Consider the following 19248-nt stretch of genomic DNA (forward strand, 5'->3'; position numbering starts at 1 on the left):
CCGTCGGGGAGATGCTACAGAGCATCCCAGCCCTTCTAAAAGGAATGGGATGAGGGTTCCTCATTATTTATAAATGCAGAGTGCTACTGTGTGGTTGTATGCAGACTAAGAGGCTGTGAGGTGGGAGCGTAGGCTTCCATAAAGAGGGCAATAGACAAGCAGCAGGAACTGGCTGGGAGGTCTCATTTCCAGATCTTTCTCTCAGTCTTGTCTCTTCCATAATGACTTTTATCAGTTCCCTGAGGTCCTGCCTCACCTGCCCCCTCATGAGAATTAGGAAATTACTCAGGAAAGACAGCAGACGTTCCCCTTTCTTTGTTAATATAGTCCAGTTTAACCTGGGACAATTAATGATATGTTTGCTCTTACTTCAAAAAAAAAAAAAAAAAAACAACAACAAAAAACCACGGAGCTTGAGCTGGGGATGTGGCTCAGTTGAGAAAGTATCTGCCTAGCCCTGACTCAAATGCTTAGCATGAAATAAAAATAAAACAGGTGTGGGGGTACACTCTCCAGTGCCAGCGTTTAGGAGGCCTAGACAAGAACATCAGAAGTTTATGAAGGTTAAAGTCATCCTTGACTACACAGCAAGTTTGAGACAGAGACAAGACTCAGCTCCATGAGATCCTGCCTCAAAAAAAAAGTTAAAAAGCAGGAAGAAGCCCCTCGCTCAGTGCTCTAACTGAAGCTTCACAGAGAAAGAGAAAGCAGTATGAGATACTAGACAGAAGACATAGCTCACTGATGGGGCAAGTGTTCATCATGGGCAGGGTTCTGGGCTCAATCCTCAGTGCACAGTGTGTGCACATACACACATGCACAGGTGCACACATGCAAAGGTGCACACATGCATTGAGCACACACAAGCAAGCACAATGCAGACTTACAAAAGTTTGCTCTCTGGTTGCAAGGAAGTTTATTCCTGAGAATAAATTTTTGAGCCCTACATTTCTATAGAGGCATAATTTATAGTCTTTATGTATAATTTTATTGAGGATTATTAAAAACAAGGTGGAATAGCAAAGTGATCAAGGACCTAGGCTTGGGAGCCAGGTGACAAGGAATAGTCATGAGCTTTCTTATCTCCTCATGCAAACAATGCCACGGTGCTGCTCTCCACAGGGCAGGCGGGGTGTACAGTGTGAGAGAACACTCGCACATCAGACGGCTTCCTGTTTTTGTATAAAGAAGAAACCTTACCGATCATCTCTTCTCCCTCTTTGCTGCACTGCCGGGGAACTGAGCCAGGCTCTGCCAACCGGCTTCGCGTCTTACACAGCACAGGGGAAAACCCTTGAAATACCCCTGCCCATTGTCAAACACCATGCTTATTTTTAGTTCGGAAAATATGGAAGTTGTGGATGTAGAGTGGAAACTTTAGTCTCAGCTGCTAATCTGGATCCAGGAGACCTTGCAAGTGTCTGAGCTAATGGAGGTCTGGGCCTTGAAGCTATTTGAGACTGAGGTGCAAGCCTTGGCTTTGCTATGTAGCATGGCATCTAGCAGGTTATTTACTTTTCTGATCTGCCTTTTTATTCTCTGAAATTGGAACTCTAATCCCACTTGTCACTCTATTTTCGTTTGTTTTGGCAAAGATTAAGTGGGTTAATACAAGTGGTTAGGTATTTAGCTCAGTGGTAGAGTACTTGCTTAGCAAACACAAGGCCTTAAGTTTGGTCCTTAGCTCTGAACAAACAAAAAAAAAATATAAATAAATGGATTAAGAATTGAATGCAACACATATCCACTGATTTTTTTCTGCCATCATAATTGTTTCTAATTCATTCATAATATAACATTGTCTTTTCCAGATAGAGTCAAAATTGAATTATTTGCACTAATGTATCTTCAAACAAACACACTTGTCAATTACAGAGTTATGGTGTTTGAGTCTGAGTCACTGTCCTCTTGAGCGTTTTCAGTAGATACTGCAAGATGGGGAGGGAGGGGTGACGGGTTCCTCTGTGGGACCCATGAAGAAACAGTGAGTGTAGCCAGGCTCCCTGGTGTGTTTGGCACATCAGCAACCTGAACTGCACAAGAGGACAGTTTTCAGGAGTCAGTTTTCTCCTTGAACTGTGTACCCTATGGGTCCTGGACACTGAACTCAGGCCATTTGGCTTGGTGGCAGGCATTTTTACCTACTGAACCATCCCATCAGCTCCCCGCCCCCCTTTTAAAGTAAAAGCAATGCATAAATATTCAATTTGTAATGAAACCAGAATGCAAGACTATTAATGTTTAATCATTGTTGTCTTCTTTCATCAATGACAAAAAAATCTAGCTATTCATGTTAAAATTGAAGCTAAGGGTTGATAACCTTAGATGGTTAGCTTAGTAAAAATGCCACAGTCAGACCAAAGGAAGTGTGAGTGTCAGGTACTGAGCCACATCCCAAATGCTCGCATATATTTTAAAGTGCAAAAGAAATAAAAGATCTTTAAACGATAGACAACTAATGAAAATCAAAAGTAACTTGGAAGCTCAATTTTGACCTTGTTAAGATGTGTTCACCATTCTTGGGATTAGAACAAGAGGAGAATGGATCATCTCTATGGGTGTTGTTATTCCTTCCTAGGCAAAATGCACAAAAGAAAACAATGCCTTCCTGTGATGGTCTATAATGTGCTTAATCCCCAGGGAAACATAAATTAATAATAACCATTTATGCAATTTTTTAAGAAGTTCGTTGATAATTTTTAGATTGTGGGGCATGTCTTCCCTCTTTTGTTGGTACGTTGACTCACTTGCTCTGAATCCTGATTCTTCTCACTGGCCACCATTCTTTCTCACTCCTGGCGTGATCGCCAGCATCAGGACCACAGGTACAGTGGCATTATAGGACAACCTGAGGCTGTGAGGGACTCATGCATAATGGAAAAAAAAACTCTGGGAAGCCAGTCATAGTCCTTTCCACGGTTTACTTGATTACACATAAGGAGCAGAAATTTGGAGAGAGCAAGGGCAGGAAAGGCCCAGCTTTCATGCTGGTGATAATAATGCCACTCTGCTAAAGACTGGCTGTAAGGCATAATGAAACCCAGAGGAAACAGAAACCCTTCTCCAACCTGCAAAAGTTCTCCATCTTGAAGTAGAAAGCAAGACATTGAAATGTAATGGATTCAAGAAGATCAAACCAACATAGAGAAATAGCTTTCAGGCATAGTGGTTTGCTTTGTGGAAGAAAGACAATAACAGATACATTTTGTATAACCAATCCCTCCCTCTTCCCAACATGTGCACAGACACTCACACCCAACATGAATGCATGCATATGCACACATGTGTATGCTCACTCACACACACATTCATGAAGCAAAATGCTGTCTCTTCTCCTTGAAGGTATTTCATCTGGTTTACCTGGTACACTTGGAAAAAGGCTTTTTTTAAATCTTAAAATAAATATGCTTGAAACTCCTTATTACCAGAAATTACCCAATAAAGTTATAAAGTTAGAGGTAGTAGAAGATGGAAATATAATACTTATGATAAAACCCTAATCAAATATGAAGATGGTAAGCCCCAGTATAGACCAACAGATTTACAATGAGATTTCTCTCCAACAGCATTGCACAAACATTTAGCTCATGATAATTTGAATATTTAGTGTGTACACTGTCTACTTGGTAAGACGTAAAAGCAAGGACCTGATTTTACTTTCCTTCCCTCGTTAGGAACATGCCTCCTCCCACGCAAACATCCCCTTCAGGCCTGGAACTTTCTCCCACAATATGCATTCAATACACCCACTGATGGACCGAATCAACTTGATTTTCTCTGTGACTGATCCACAGAGAAGCTGGAAAATTATTTCTTCACTTCTTGGTTGACCTCAGCCGCGAATCCATTCTTACATCTCCATCCCATTGCAAAAGGACTGTAGTGGGTTCCAGACAGCTGAACTTCTGAGGCTGGAGTGGGTGCAAGGCCCCTTCTCAACAGGATGTGGGAACTTGTCTCTCACCACAAACTTAAGTTCCTGAGAGCAGGAGCTGAGTGCATCAGAGGGCAGGGCATTGGTGGGAGGAGCTGGTGGCAGAAGCCTCAGTGACAGCCTTAGTTGCGACAACCCTTTCTACACGTGAAGGTGGAGGTGGCTTTTTTTTTGATATCTCTCCAGCCGTCAATGTCTTATCCTCAGTGGCTTACACTTTGAGGGAAAATGTCCCGTGAAGAATACAACTGGCACCCGTGGGCTGTCCCAAGGCTGTGTGTTTGTCTATTTCTTTACGGTGGGTTGGCCTGAGTACACTGGCAGGAAACTTTTGTGGGTATCACATTGTAGCATTGATTCTAATGCTACCCAAAGCACCTGTTAAAACCAGGATCTTTCCTTTGTTTCTGCTTTGTAAATGGGGGCGGGGGCAGGGGAAGCAAGAGAGTTTGGCAAGCCATAAAACCCTGATGCTAATGGCTTGGCTCCCAACTGCCTTGCATTGTCAAAGTGGCAATCAGTAGGATTTTCATATTCTTTCTCAAAGACTAGGATGTCTTCTTGATGTGAGCAGAGATGGGATGCAGAGAACACAGAGGATGGTAGTATAGATTCTATAGATACTATAGAACAATGAACAGTCCTAAAATTGCTTGTTTTGCTTCTCTAAACTATATACGTGTGTGGGCATAAATAATAAAATGACATATTTTACTGCAAACTCAGCCTACATCAGCTTAGCATTTTCAAGTTCTTTTAGCTTATATTATTAAAGTGTATGAAATTCAAAGATTGTCTTTGAAGAATTTACATTTTAACTATTGAGCTTATAGATAATTGTAAAAAGTTTTTACACGTATGTTGTCTGTTGCTGATTTGGTTCTTGGAGGATTACTCTTTATTCTATGATACAGGATAAGTTCTCCCGTTTTTCCTGTGTCTCCAATTATCTTAGCTTTCCGTTACTCTTTCTTGTGATTGCTCACTAAAAACAGCAGGAGAAAATTCAGTTTGTTGAATACATATAAAAATCCTATTGACTGAGAAGCTCATCTGAGGCAAGAGATTTGCTCAGATGGCAACGCACTGACTGAGACAGGAGGCAACTGCTTGCTACTCATGGGGGGATTCAGAGTGTTAAGCTAAGTAAACAACAGACATTAAATGAAGTGTGCGGAAGGCTCCAGAGCAGAAACAGATGGTATTTTGAACTATTACTTCCCAGAGTGTGACAATGCAGGCATTTCTTTCTCATTTCCTACCCCATCCTATTCTGTCTCTTTCCTCTTTTGAATACTGAAGAAAACACATGCAGTAAGTGTTTCACGCCAGCCTTCAATGATATGATCACCAATCACCTTCAAAGACATCAGTGTCAGCCTTCAGTAACACAATCACCTGACACCTCTTGCTCTCTCTCTCTCTCTCCCTCCCTCTCCCTCTCTCTCTCTCTCCCCCCTCCCTATCCCTCCCTCTCTTCCTTTCCCTCTCCCTCCCTCTCTCCCTCTCCCTCCTTCTCTCCCTCCCTCTCTCCCTCTCCCTCTCTCTCTCTCTCTCTCTCTCTCTCTCTCTCTCTCTCTCTCTCTCTCTCTCTCTCTCTCTCACACACACACACACACACACACATGCGTACATTGACAAGTCTCTGAGGAGCTAGGCTACTTCCTTCACCTTTGGTGTCATCGGGTTCTTCACTGGACCACGCCCTTTCTCATTAAAATTGTGACGCTCTCTGTTTCACACTTCCTATGGTAGACATCTTGCTCTTGGTACCTTGTCATCCTCTTTCCCTCACCTTCCCGAGGGACTTCATGATTTATCTGCTTAGGGTTCTCATTCCTTCGCTCACTAATTCAATCATTCATTTATTCATCAAACATCATCCATCCATCCATCCATCCATCCATCCATCCAGATAGTGGTTCGTCCTACTTGAGAGTTCTAAATATCCATTGTGTACACTCTGAATTTAGTGTATCTCACTTTGACACTCCCTAGTTTATTACCTTTTCTTTATTCAGGGTATGAATCACCTCCATTTACTTCTATATTGAGCAAAAATTTATGTATTCTGGTGTCTTATTGCTAATTCTTTGATTGGGAAGAATAATCACATTATTAAGTTTAAGATTTCATATACAAGAGAAGGAAAATTCTGGCCTATGCTATCATATAAACTCTGAGGACACTTTGATTCACTTAGGTGAACCAAACCAGTCACTTAGAAACTAGCATTCTGTGGTTCCATTCACATGAGGTACCCAGTGTAGCTGAATTCACACAGTCAGGGAGGCTGCCAGAAGCTGGGGAGGAAAGGAATGGGGAGTTAGCACTTAATGGAGGCCCCGTTTCAGATGGGAAACATTAAATGTTCCTAGAGATGGTGAGGGCTGCACTACAATGTGACCATATGTGATACAGAATTGTAGACTTTACACAGTTTAAGCCAATTGGACTGGGCAAATGCCTCAGTGCTTAAAATGCTTCCTCCTCAACCTTAGGACCTATGTAAAGGCTGGATGGGATTGGTAGCTACCTCTAATTCCAGCCTTGGAAGGCAAAGGCGGGGGGAATCCCTAGAGCAAGCTAGCTCTTGAGACTAGCCCCACTTTTAAGCTCTGGGTTCAATTGTGAGACTAACTCAATGAATAAGATCGAAAAGCTCTGGAGTGTGAATCTCTGATTCCCCACCAGCCTTAAATTCCTTTCTCTCTCTCTCTCTCTCTCTCTCTCTCTCTCTCTCTCTCTCTCTCTCTCTCTCCCTCCTCTCTCTCCTCTCTACCCCCTCATTCACACATACGCACACACACACAACATACACACACTCTCTTATTTCTCTCCCCCCTCATTCACTCACACACAAAACACATACACACAACATACACACACACATTTACATAAATGAAAAAGGAAAAAAATGTCAGATTTTCTGTTGACTATGTTTTACAACCACACAAAAATTCAATAAGGTTAGTTAAAATCAGGGCTTGGAGAAATGTTAAATCAAATGTGATGTAATAGATAATATTGGCTCAATGTCAAATACTAGCATGGATAAGGCAAGCAAGAAACTATTATTAGGGGGGTATAAAGATGACTTTAAATGACCAAAGTTGTTGGCCAGCACAGCAAATACAGGTATTTTGGGTGGTGTCCTGTGATATGAGGACGTCTGAGGATAGGAAGCACAGGTTGGGGGTGTCAGCATCATCTTGAGGACTCTTTCCCTCCCTCCCCCTTCCCCTCCCTCCCTCCCTCCCTCCCTCCCTCCCACTCCCCCTCCCTCCCTCCCTTCCTTCCTCCTTCCCTCTTTTTCCTTTGTTCCTCTCTCTCTCTCTCTCTCTCTCTCTCTCTCTCTCTCTCTCTCTCTCTCTCTCTCTCTCAGAAATGAAATTTCCCTTTAGTGTCAAAACATTATGGAAGCATTGGGTTGATCTTCAGTGCTTCTGGTGAAGCAGAATTGAGCTTTCGGGATAATGGGAGTTTCACCCCATAACTCTAATAGAAGATACCAGCGGAAGTCCAAAGACAGAAATCAAATCATGGGGAAATGGGGTGGAACTTGAGAACCAGCTCTAAAGAAGGATGGAGGATATAGAAACCAACCACTTCCACAAGGCACTTGGCGAAAAGACCCCAATACCAGCATGATCTGATGAGACCAACTAAAGGACCGAGCCACTGGAACTTGGTTCTGTCTGTCACCCTGACTTAAGACCTCTTTCCGTTGTTACAAGCAACAGCTATAGTACTTTGTAATAGAAATCACTAGAAACCAAAACATGAACCTCCATCTGAAATACCTTGTGCTAGGTTTCTATGAGATTTGAAGTGCTTAAACGGATGAGGTTTAGAAAAGAAGGTCAGGAAGGGTTCTTCTCGTGATTGCATTACAGGGTCACCATTTGTTGCTGTCCTTTCCTCCCCAGGTGGCATCCAGCTGTGTTTAGTGATTAGTCATGAGCAGCGGAGGGGACTTGGCACTTTACCTGCCCAAGCCAGGTCATATGCTATTCTGGCCTGTTGTCAGGAAGCATGCCCAGCAAGGCAGTTATCCAAGTGAGTCAGTTATTATATTGTTGCTGCAACAAGATACCGGAAGAAAACGGTAGCTCAGGGAAAAGAAAAAAAACGGTTTATTTTGCCTTACGGTTTTTGAAGGTATAGTCCACCATGACGAAGAAGTTATGGCGGCAGGAGGTGAGGCATCCGGTCACGTTATACCCTCATGCTGAATGCCTGTGCTTGGCTCAACTTCTGTCTTTTTTAGTGGTTGGGGCTCTCAGCCTACAGAATGGTCCCTTCTCAATTTGGGCCAAGTCCTTCCACATCGATTAACGTAACCCTTAAATATCTCCAGTGATTTGTTTCCATGGTGACTCTGAATGCCATTCAGATCACAGTTAAGATTAACCAGCACACAAAGAATATGCTGAGCTTATATAGCCTCATGGCTTTCCTGACTTCCTGTTTCTGCAACTAGGTTGGTTAGCAAAGTTACAGGAGCAGGGTGAATCCGGGGCTTTCCGCATTACAGAGAATTCCCAGACTATCTTCTGACACAAAAATAACCTTTTGGCTTCTATAGTTTCCTAATGGCTTCTTACATCTACCTGGTCACATATTTGATTTGTTCTGGTGGTTAGGGCAGAGGCTATTCCAGTGCTTCCTCTCATACTCAGAAACTGTAAAGTAATTAAGAACAACCTTAGCCCCGAGCTTTAGTAACAAGCAAGGAGGTAAGATTGGGCTTTACAGCTAACCCAGTTGAATTGGTGGTCCTAGCATTGTGTCACGGTGTCTGAGAAAGAAATAAAGCCTTAAACATGAGGCCACAGTTTTACAGAAAAGTATCAGAGTAAGGGACTTGTCCTGAAGCCCCCCCCCGGCCCCCAGGACCTCAGTCTGTGTCTCTATCTTGCTCTCCTGCCCTCCTCAGTGTGGTATTGAACCTCGCTCTGCAGCTCTGTCTTGCACACACACTGTGCTCCTCACTGTGGGATTGGTAGCTTCACTGACAGCAAATAAACTTGCGGGTGCTGAGCCAGAAGATTTTGGGGCATCACCTAACAAATATAAGCTTAATTCAATAAATCGATTGAGGCACAGACATCCCATTCATTTACCCTCTGCTCACAGACGGCACCTGGTCTAACAAACCAAACAGCTCTTACCAATCTCGGTAGTCAGAGAGGGACCAAACCTTCTAATGAGACATGGTTTACTTTCTCTATGTTCTTGTTGTTAGAAACATGGCCTCAGAGGCAGCACCCAGCACCCTCTCAGACAAATGCATGGCTCAGGCACACCCCTGAACTTCCCTGCCTTGGTAACTTCTGACACAAGTGGAATCTGCAAACAGCATCCAAATTGCTGAGACCTTCCCAGCCATCGTGTGCACTTAGGCTTTGGGCCACTAGATGTCAGCATACCTGCTCTGTGAGGCGGTGTCAACTTTCAGGACCAGCATTTCTCCTCTGGAGGGAAGTGGAAAAAAGGGTCTTCTGGTTCCCAGGAAGAAGTGTTATGTGTGTGTGTGTGTGTGGGGGGGGGGGGGTAAGACGAACCAAATGGAAGTTAAAGAGATGGAAATGACAAGGAAGTAGAACTGATTTCAACCTGCGAAAGTGATGTACTTCCCTGCCTTTCTTCCCTCTTTTTGAAATACTCTGCCAGCTCTCTCACAGGGTTCCTGGAACTGGCTACAATTCCTTGGATTCGAATGATTGCCTTGGGGAGAGCATTTTAAAAATGGGATTATGTTGGAAAGAACAACTTCATCTGTCTCCCCTTAGCCTGTTGTCTGTTGCTTGTTTCTTAGGACATTAGACTCATTGTGTGTCTGATCTCATGTATGTATGTGTTGATGTATGTGTCTCCTCAGGCAGCTCCCCTCCTAGCAGGAAGAGAGAGGCTGTATTTATCTATGGCTTTGCTTGTGGGACGGCAGACTCTTTATTTTTCTACACAAGCAAACTTGTACCTGGTGCCAATATGTCTTATACAACAAGTACCAATAACTTAATGCTACCTATTAGTGCTCGATATGTAACTTTATCCCCACAACAAACCCACGAGGGTTTGTTACAGACATCATATGGCTCTTTCAGAGTTACAAGGCGATAGGAGGCAGAGTCTAAGGTCCGTTCTCTTTTAATAACTCCACTGTAAATCTAGTATAAAGGGAAGGGGGTAAAACAGCCTAATATATTCTTCAAAGGCAACAGCACACATGCAAAAGAACCAAAGCTTGCAACCCGAATCTGTAGTTACTGGCCATTCTCAACGTCTTCCTTGGCTGACTCGTAGCTGTTAGTCATTATCTATCCAATGTGCCAGGGCCTCCTTGGAGAAGGAGGGTCATTGGCTATGGTTTCTTTCCTTTGTCAGTGTGGGAACCTCACAGAAACCCCATGCTCTGCCCATATCTTAAAGTCTGAAGGAAACCGAATGTAGTTCCCCCTGCCCCCATCAGCAGGACAAACCCACATTTGTTAAGCGCGAGAACGAGGCAAGGCGTTGGTGCCTGGCTCTGCAGGCAGTAGGATCGTGTCTCTGGCTCTGTTACAAGGCTAGAGGTTTGCAAGCACAAGAGGCCCATCCAGTCACAGCTAGGGATAGATGCATTCCCAGCTGTCTTTTCTATCTGCTTTTCTCCCTCCTGCTACGATAAAGCTGAGGTTTAGCATCTGATGTCCATCTCCTCTCCAGTTTTCCAACAGAACGTGTCTTTCCTTAACTTCCTCAGCCAGTACTATCTGTCCTGCCAGAATCTGGAGGTGGCATCATTCCCTGCTGTAAAAGTCCATGCACTGACGTGAGAGATGAGACCTGGGCATCCTTGTTACCTGGTTGCTGCAGAAGAAGGTAGGAAGGTGACTAGGCTCAGTTAGTGGGTTTTCCTGGGGGCCATGCCTCAGCTTCCCTTGTTTTTAGCTGCTGTGTCTGTCTTGCATACAAACACCAAGAAATAGTGGCATGTTCTGATGCCTGGCAGGGCCGTGTGTAGGGGAATGGTTGGATGAGCTGCCCCTTCCTCCCTGTGCTAGGCTGACACACAGAAAAGTTCACTTACATCCTCAGGATATTGAGCAAGAAGGGGAAAAGACGGGAACTGAGAAGTGTCTATTCAGCCCATCTACTTCTGCAGACCTTCCCACCAAGCATGTGATATTCAAAAGAGTGAAACCAAAGCTCTGGTGGCCACCATTGTACAAGAGGGCGAGGACTTCGGAGGATTTTGTTCCCAAGATCTGTCTGTACACCCGGACCTGTCACTTTGCGGTGGAGGCCGAATTGTACTCTTGATTGGGAAAGTCCCGCCAACCAATGTGTGCAATACTCGGGGCCTAATTCTGGCTGTGGTCTAGAGATGAAATGGGGTGCGTGTAGGCAGCGTGTATGCTGGAGATGCTGGAGAGCCCCATGGACTCATTTCTAATGTTCTCGTGATATTTCAAACTCAGGGACAAACAAGGTCCTAGGTGATAATCTTTGGGAAGAAACTATCATCAGGATTTTACAAATGTCACTTAATTTCTTTCTTCATTTGTGGTCTTAAGGACAAACATGAAAATCAAGTACTATCCCAAGCCCAATGAACAGGACAAGCTGTTTCTCTTCGTGACTATGACCTTGTAGAGGTCCCTTCAGGAAGGTCTGTCCTTTATAGGTTAGTGAACCACACAGCCCACTTGCCCTCTCCGGTCAGTGACCTGTTTCAGACAGCTCTCCTTTATTAATTTGTTTGTTTATTTTATTTTATTCTTTTTTGAGACAGCGTTGCTCTGTAGCTTTGGAGCCTGTCCTGGAACTAGCTCTTGTACACCAGGCTGACCTCGAACTCACAAAGATCCGCTTCTCTCTGCCTCCCAGGTGCTGGGATTAGAGGCACCTGTCACCACAGACAACTCTCAACAAGGAGAACTTCTTACATTTTAAAAAGGACTGTAGAATGAACAAACGAACAAAATAGAGTGGAAGTTAGTCCTTCCCTCTGTGTTCCCCATCAGTTGTCAGACAGGATCTTCTTCTTGTTCTTTCTAAAGAAACTGAGAGCTACACTCATGGGGCTGATATCCCTCCACAGTGTGCATTTGGGGTTCTTTACCCTCACAAAACATCCCTTTAGTGTGGTGTTTTGACATCTCCCGGGCTGTAGCAGTCTGAAAATGAATTTTGTTTGCACACTCGATGTGGAAAAGGTAGAGTGTCTCTACTGTGAGTCTTTCAGGATAACATGTAGCCCTAGCACTTCCTCCTTCATCAAGAAAGACAATGCATCATGAAGAACATGGTTTCTGTTAACTGTAATTGCATTATGCTTTAAAAAGAAACAGATGGGCTGGGGGAAAACCCTCAGTGGGTAAAGCATTTGTCATACAATCATGAGAAGTTGAGTTGAAATCCACAGAACACAGATAGAGTCAGGTGTGACAGCATGTACCTGCACTCCTAAAGTTCCTACGGCAACATGGGAAGCTCACAGTTCTGCAAGCCTAGTTATATGATAGTGAAGAGAAAAGAGACCATGTCTCAAATAAGATGAAAGGTGACAATCCACAACCCCAGAGAAGATAGGTTAAAAAAAAAAAAAGACGATTCTAAGAGAGACACACATGGAAGGCCCCAGGAAGGGAAAATAGTCAAGGTCTCCTGGGTAAATTGGGAGGGGGTGGAGAGAGGGGATGGGGAATGGGAACATGAGAATTCCATATGGTTGAGTTGGGGGAGGGATGGAGAGGGAGAGCAATGAAAGAGATAGCTTGATAGAAGGAACCATTATGGAGTTAGGGAGAAACATGGTGCTAGGGAAATTCCCTGGAATTCACAAGGATGATCCCAACTAAGACTCCTAGCAATAGTGGAGAGAGTGCCTGAACTGGCCTTCCCCTGTAATCAGATTGATGACGACCTTAATTGTTATCATAGAACCTTCATTCAGTAACTGATGGAAACAGATGCAGTGACCCACAGCAAAGCACTGGGCTGTACTCGTAGAGTTTAATCAAAGAGAGGGAGAAGGGATCATATGTGCAAAGGGGTTAATATCATGATCGGGAAAACCACAGAGTCAGTTGACCTGAGCTAGTGGGAGCCCATGGACTCTGAACTGACAGCTGAAGAACCTCCATGGGACCAAACTAGGCCCTCTGAATATGGGTGTCAGTTATATGGTTTGATCTGTTGGGGGTGGGCCTGACAGTGGGACCAGGACTTATCCAGGATATATTAGCTGGCTTTTTGGAGCCCCTTCCCTAAGGCTTGATTCCCTTGCTCAACCTTGATACAGGGAGGCAGGCCTTGGTCTTTCCTCAAATGATGTGACAGACTTTGTTGGCTCCCCACAGGAGGTCTTACCCCCTTTGAGGAGTGATGGGGGGATGGGGAGAAGGTGGGGGATTGGGAGTAGGGGAGGGGGGAACTAAGGTTGGTATGTAAAATGAAAAAAATTAAATTAAAAAAGAAAAGAAACTGATATACTATATAAGGTTTTCATTGTTTTTGTGGTTACTTTGCAGTGAAAGCTTTGATAAATCAAGGGGAAATCTGAGCAATTAAATAAAAATAAAATCATTCAAAGTTTTCTCAAATCTAGCATTAGACCTCCCATCTGCCACACAATCTGAGGTAACGCCTCAATGCTTTTGAACATTTAATAAAATGTCCCCCATCCTGTGCTGCAGTATCGCACAGTGCAAGCCAGCGTAGAAGAGTTCTTGAGTTGGGAGGCTGTGGAGTGGGAGCGACACCACCCTTCTCCTCCCAGTATTATCGCTCCCAGGATCAAATGCCTGCTTAGGATTTTAGCATCTCCTTTATCACCCAGCTAAATTCTTCTACCTCTCCTTCAGACCCATTCCATCTGGCCAGGAAAATGATTACTGTTCACACTCTCTGCCTGTCAATATGCTTGCTTCTCTGTTTCCACATTAGAAGTAGAGCTTATTACTGCTGTTTCATTTTAGCAATGATAACATTTCCACTCCATTGAAAAATACTAGTTACTATCCTGGGTCTTAAAATAGGTAACCAACCTGGAAACCAAGAGCCCAGGCAGTCCTGTTTCAAGTGTTGTCATCTGATGCTGGTGACCACATTAGCTCTACTGTGCTGTAAAAGCCTCCACGGCTGTGTCTGAGCATGAAAAGTCATCTGGTCCAGAGGCAATGGTTTCCTTTGTGCCAGGGATCTGAGTGTAGTCTGATAACACTGGTCTCCCCTCTAGCTGCTCAGCAAAGAAGGGGATCTGGCAGCAGAGCCATACCCTTCCCCCACCAAGATTAGCATTAGCAGCCGATGATGGTCAAATGAATCCATGCCTCACTGAAAGCTTACAACATCTGCAGGCTGCTCACCAGCTGTGTGAGCCAAGTGTGCTCAGATCACAGCTCATCAGAGAGACACGTCCCTCCACTGGGCTTTCTCCCTGCTGTGTTAGGCTGCAAGATGCCCAGACCTCCTGGCAATGAAGGTGAGAGTGGGTTATATGGAAGTGGAGAGCAGACATGGGCTCTGCTGATTTTCTTTTGACTTTTGTGGCCACTTCCTCTTCCTTTCCTCAAAACTTCTACATAAAGAGAAACATCACAACTCACACCATGCAGGATTGGCTCAGATGTAATGTGCGAAAAAACCAAAAACAAACAAACAAAAAAAAGTGTCTCTACTCTCCCATCTTTGCCTTTTCTTCTGACCTCAACATTATCCTTCTAATCTGTTCTTTCTTTTGCTTCTCCAGAAAGCTGGGAAACTCTCTGGACAACTTTGGAGTTTAAAGATCCTAGAAATACACTTGCACTGGAGAACAAGATTCAGAACTTAGAGGTCTGGGCTGGAGAGATGGCTCAGTGGTTAAGAGCACTGGTTATTCTTCCAGAGGACCTGGGTTCAGTTTTCAACACCCACATCGTGGCTCACGATCTGCCAATTCTAGAGGATCTTGATGCCCTCTTCTGGCTTCTGTGGGTAATGCACACAGTGTCCCAACATGCAGGTGAAATATATAAATGTCATGGACAGAAGAAAGCTCGTGAGACCTCACCCTACACAAATAATGACAGGCCCTATAGAATGCTGAGAATAGGAAAAAAAATAGTCTTTCCCAAGGAAAGCACAAGTTGATTATCCAATACCAAATGGTCAGTCCTGAAATGTATAGATATAAGTAGCATTGTGCAGACTGAGAAGGTTGTATTTATGTATTTAGAAATATATGCAGGTAGCAATGATGAAAAACAAGAGGCTATAGATTTGAATGAGAATGGGGGGAATATATGGGAGGATTAATATCTGATTTATGATCCCCCATGAACTGTTTAATTTGTTTTATCTAGAGTTTATCTTTTTACAACAAAGCATGTACTAGTTTATGACTATAACATTTGATTGGAAGCATAAGGAAATAAAAATATAAAGTAAGATAGAAGGTTCAAGAATCGTAACAATTTTTCTTCATTCTTAATGAATTGTCTTGACCAGGAATTTTTTTTTAAAGTGGGGAGAGGGGATCTTGAAGGTCAGCAGAGGTCACAGAGATGGCAACAAAACCACAACATTCTCTTCCCTTCCTGCTGGCTCCACCCTTTTGATTTGGTTAGCAAGTTTTCTTACCAACCAGTGTGCCCTAAGAGGCCCAGTCTGGTTTGCCCCCCTCCCCACCCCCCACAGCTCACCGTGTTCCTTGTTAGCCTTTTGTCCTCTATGGGTCCTCATGTCTCCTTTGCCTGCTGAGATTCTTATTCCTGCTTTTCTGATCAGGCGAACAGTAGAGGTAAGTTTTCATCAGTGGTGTTCCGACAGTCATCGTTCACGTGAGACACGTGAGGTAGGCTTGAGCCGGGCATCTGCTGTAGATTCCTTTCCCAGACTCACATTCTCACCTCCTGTCAGCTTGTCCCAGCCCCTCAGCCTCCCAAGGATCTTTGGAATTTAGCCCTCCCCTCCCCCACTGAGTCCTGCCTCTCTCACTTCCTGGGTGACAAAGTCATAACTTGTTACCGAACTGCTCTTCTTCAAATGGACCCTTTCCCCATAGGACTGTCATCAAGATCGTCCTTTGATAAATGCACCATATCTGCTTAACGCATCTCAGTGACTTTCCAACCCTCAGGATAAAAGTAATGCAACTCTTTTTTTTTTTTCTTCCTTTTTTTTCAGTGTTTTGCAGTTCTGGGTATTGAACCTCCGGTTTTACTCATGCTAGGCAAGCACTTCGCCACTGGACTATATTTGGAGTCCTTAAAGACAAGGGAGGTCTCCTTTCACCTGTTTGGGACACATCTGTAGTCACACATGACATCCCTCTTCCATTCTGTCCCTGCTTGCCTCCCTTTGTCCTCACGTGGGACGCCTGATATCTGCTTTTTTAAGCTCAGCTCGCATTTCACCCTCAAACTCGTGCCTCCTTTTCCCCAACAGAGGACTTGCTACGTCAGTCACACGGTCACATTTTTAGGTCTTGGTTTCATTAGACATTGTCAGAAATGCACTATGGTTCTTAAATTGTCTGTGTCTTTAGAAGAGTAGTCTTTGAACTTCATGAGTTACTGCCTTATGAGATTTTGGTCAGACAGACCCCCAGAACAAGACAGGTTATCACCATTGCTCTTGGTTGCCCACCTCAACTGGATGGTAAGATCCTGTTGCTGAAGAGGCCACTCGCTTTGATTGCTGGACCCAGAGAGATAAGAATTGTACAGACCAGGAAACTCTCCCTTTTGGTTAGCTTTCACAGCTCTGAAAGGTGCTTGCTTGCTAGGCAGGCTGCTGAGAGAGAGAAGATATCAGTGATCCCCTCTAGTGCTGGCCCCGGTGTATGATAATACCAACGCTCCAGGCAAGGCGTGCTCACGGGTGTAATAGCATTAAGACTGTCTATGGGGATAACTAACCACTCCCTTGACAGAAGTTGAGGCCTACTCCTCTGAAGGGAATTCAGAACTGGTACTATAAACATGGTCCAAAACCATGAGTGAAGAAGTAATACACCCTAGAAGAGAAACAGTTGATGTGGCTTTTTTTTTTTTTTCTAAACAGTCATGTTTTCTTAACTGCCATCTAAATATTTATGTTATAGTCATAGATATGTGCCACTACCAACCTTGGCCAGAGGATACTGCAGGTGGGTAGTTATTAATGCAGAGACGTATTGCTGTTCAAAGTGGCGAGAATAAGCTACTGTGTGCTCAACCACAGACGGAGCATCTCTACAAACCATCCTCCAAGGCTCAGGGACCACCGTGGGAGAGGGGACAGAAAGAACATATGATCTAGAGAATGGGAGAGGTGCTGTGAAATGCTGCCCTCTGGATGTAAAATGGCCCTTGCATCCAGAGCTTGCAGCATCTGTGATTACCTACCTAGGACCTGCAGGGTATCAAGCTGGTTAAAGTATCGGCAAGTAGAAGGAGGAGCTCATGAAGCCCCATGTCCCAGTTGAGAAGCCATGGGCAGTTGATGGCTGGTGCAAGAGGGGTAATGGTAGGTTCCCCATGCTCCAGTGGATGCCACAACACCCATGTGCATTTGGATGGCACTAATTGGATTCTCGGGGTTAAATTAATAAATTGATTAATTATAATATGAGCAGGTAAATTTGAGAAGGAGATATGCTCCAGGGTCCTGGGGGAAACTGAGGGTGGAATGAAGGGGGATATGATCAAGATACTTTGTATACACATGTAAAAATTTCAAATAATAACAAATGTGTATTTAAAGCATTAGGGAGATTTTATACTAATGCCACATAATGAAAGCAAGATTTTACTCTTCATTAGATTTTGATTTGAAAAAAAAAACAAGGATTATAAAATAATTTGGACTCAGATGAGAGAATTTCAAGATAAGCAATCAAATATAAAATGGTTACGTTTTCAAGGTTGAAAAATCATTTGTAAAGGGTACATACTGAAAAACCGAAGAAATTAATTTTCCTGTTTCACATAATTTATGCACTCAAGTGGCTCAGGAGAGAATTTACATAAGCATAGGAGATATGTCAACTGTTAAAATTTTAAATACATTTAAGTGATGAGGATGAGGGGTTTTGTGGATTATTAAAACTTTTCTATAGAGTTGAGCTTAAAGAAAAACAGACCAACAATGAAAAAGGAAATGTAGACTGGATGTAAAATGGCCTCTGTCTGTCTGTGAAGAGTCTAATCCCATGGTGGTCTGAAGAGCTGCCATGCTGCTCTCTAACTGCTCCTGTAATTAAGGTCACCTGCCTGACCTCAGCTGGCAGTGGCTTTGCAATCAACAATGTAATCTGATGCTATCCAATTCACCAGAACCTTTGGAATTCTCCTTAGGGCTCCTTTTTTTCGTGGAATTGTTTCTCTTGAAGTCTACAGGCTGACCTGAATATTGACCTTGAGGAGCCCACTTGGGAACCAGGAAACAAACTTGCATAAGCTGTAAGATCACCACCTGCATTAAGGCTGAGCATGGCATTCCACCATAGTGAATGGGCTCCAACAGGGCTTGGTCCCACCCCAACTTCATGTGCCAGACTTTGTGGACCTATACCTATTAGGAGCCTGTACCTATTGGGAGGAGTGAGTGGGGGATGGGCCGAGGGAGGGAGGTAAGGGGAGTAGGAGGGAGAACTGTGGTTGGAATGTAAGATGAAATTTAAAAAATAAATTCACTAAATTTTTTTTTAAAAAGATCTTGTCTTTGATGTACATGCAAATGGCCCCCAAGTCAGTGGCCAGATAAAAAAGAGAATCAGGGATGAATTTTTCCAGCAGAAATAGCTTTTCTCTCTTCCAGGATTTGATGCCTGGGCATACCATCACAATAAGTAAGATTGATTTTGATAGGTAAAGTAGCAACCTCAGAGAACCCCCAGTAAAGTTATGATAGTCTTTGGCAGGTAATGGTGGCAAATGGGCCCCAGGAAGAATGACAACTGAGTTCTGACTTTAAGTGCATATTCTTTTATATTAGAAAGACCAAAGGGCTGCTGAGATGGCTCAGGAGTTAAGAGTACTTCCTGTTCTTCTAGAACCCAGGTTCGATGTCCAGCACCCACAGGGTGGCTCACAACTGTCTGGGAATCTAACACCATCTTCTGGCCTCCACAGACACTGCATGCATGTTGGGCATGGGCATACCTGCAGACAAAACACCCACACATTAAATCAACTGATAAATAAACAGCCAAGGAGATGTGACACATCTTTGCCAACTCTTGGTGATAGACATGTTTGTTATCTTTTGTTATATATGATGGCTTAGCTATTTTCAAAATCAGATCAAGGAACCAGGTGTTCTTTCAACCTCTCATGGAACAAAGATTTCCACTTAGC

General features: G+C 43.7%; 1 protein-coding gene across 1 annotated transcript in view; it reads right to left on the reverse strand.

The window, feature by feature from the left end:
* Positions 1–19248, reverse strand: part of Fyb1 (FYN binding protein 1) — a 125185-nt gene that overhangs the window by 73559 nt on the left and 32378 nt on the right. The gene's annotated exons all lie outside the window — the stretch shown is intronic.

The sequence above is a fragment of the Arvicola amphibius genome, chromosome 3 (assembly GCF_903992535.2).
Source record: "Arvicola amphibius chromosome 3, mArvAmp1.2, whole genome shotgun sequence".
Taxonomy (NCBI): domain Eukaryota; kingdom Metazoa; phylum Chordata; class Mammalia; order Rodentia; family Cricetidae; genus Arvicola; species Arvicola amphibius.